The 1,573-nt window shown below is 48.7% G+C and overlaps 1 protein-coding gene across 1 annotated transcript in view; it reads right to left on the bottom strand.

The window, feature by feature from the left end:
• SIL1 (SIL1 nucleotide exchange factor) overlaps nt 1–1,169 on the bottom strand; it is a 258,671-nt gene extending 257,502 nt beyond the window's left edge. The window contains exon 1 of the mRNA XM_003782152.3: nt 1,024–1,169. The gene's annotated coding sequence lies outside the window, so the exon portion shown is untranslated. The remainder of the gene's footprint in view (nt 1–1,023) is intronic.
• Nucleotides 1,170–1,573: the final 404 nt, after the last annotated feature.

Genomic DNA, 1,573 nt, shown 5'->3' with positions numbered 1-1,573 from the left:
AAAAGAAAAAACTTGGGTGGGGAAAGAGCTAACAATACACCTACATACACATGCACACACATACCCTCTCTCATTCCTGGTGGTCTAGTTAGAAAAACAAAAAATCTTTCACACTGTAAGGCAAACACTGTGTTTACAAACACATCCAGCTTCTTCTGCTAGCAAATACGGAGAATTTATTATCCTGCCTATCTAGTCCGGGTTAATCTAACCACCATCCCATCCACATCCCTTAAAACAGTTTGCAGTTTTGTTTGGTTTTATTGGGGTGGGAAAGACAACTGGGTTTCATCGAAGCCAGATATTTTAAAATACTAGAAAACCGATCTTACGTATGTATAGTGAATATAAAGTTTTAAGGGTTATCAGTGCAAAGAAAGGAATCTCTGGCTTCACAGATGTTGGACACTTCTGGAGCTCCATTCCAGGGACTCTTATCTCAACTCTTTCCCTCCTGCCTTTTGAAACAGATCATCAAGGCCAGAATTCTAGGAGTATCTAAAGGAGAACCACCTGGGATGGGGATTGCAGTTGCCCACGCACCACGTTATGTGAAATCCCTTAAAGTGGAGTCCAATTCAAGACACACCAAAAGTCTGTAACCTCACTTTACAGGCAAGTTTTCCATCTACCAGGACAAAGGAAAACATACAAAGAGCGAGTGAAAATACGAAGCGGGTAGGGCGCAATTCCATATGGTAGACACGCGGGGTCTCGCACGTCAACACCTGATCCACCCCTTCATTGGACAGATGACGGAAACTGAGGACGGGAGAAGAGGAGCCAAAGTCAGTCTCGACTCTGACTGCCACATCTCCTAACCATGAAAAAGCTGCTACTGGAAAGGTATGGAACATGGGCCCGAGGCTCTCGGATGTCCCTCTTTGGAGACACCAGAGGACAATGTGTGGAGACCTCAGAACATTGCTGGAAAGGGCCGAAGCCGCAGGCGGGTGGAGGCCCAGGCAGCGCCAAGAGCCACCCCGTCCACCTCCAGGGTCGAGCAGCCCTCTCCACCCCTACCTTCGGCTTCCCGCAGCCAGGGGAAGACACAATCCCCACAATTCCAGGCGGCCGCAGCGACTACCAGCTCCCCGTGCGCAAACGCGGCGGAGACCTTCCGAAGTCGTAAGAGCGCGGCTATTACGTCACTCGCCGCCGCGCCCAATTGCAGCCGGCCAGAACAGCCGCCCGCGGCGTCGCTCCCTTTCCGCCCTCGGAGTTGTGAGCCCCGCCTCTCTCCGTCTTCAGTTAATCCCCGCCCGGTAGCGTCTCCCAGCCTTAATTGTCCGAATTCCCACGAGTCTCTTCCGGTGGAAGAGATGCTTGTAGGTTTGGTTTTACTTTGGAGCAGGAACTTCGAAATTTCTTCTCTGATTTCCCAAGAAGAATCCTCATAAAGAAACCAGAGGGGGTGGGAATAGGGTGTAAAAATAAATTGAGCTGTTAAGACTCATTTGGGGAGAGAAGCTGAGAGTCTCAAGCAATAAATCACTTTTTGAAAATACATGCAAAATAGGACACTTATAAGTCACCCACTTTATATGTATTGTGTAAATTTCATTTGTGTCAG

This window comes from Otolemur garnettii, unplaced genomic scaffold (assembly GCF_000181295.1).
Source record: "Otolemur garnettii isolate 467f Iridium unplaced genomic scaffold, OtoGar3 scaffold00003, whole genome shotgun sequence".
Lineage (NCBI taxonomy): Eukaryota > Metazoa > Chordata > Mammalia > Primates > Galagidae > Otolemur > Otolemur garnettii.
The sequence above is the reverse complement of the archived record's forward strand: the minus strand, read 5'-3'. Positions and strand labels throughout refer to the sequence as shown.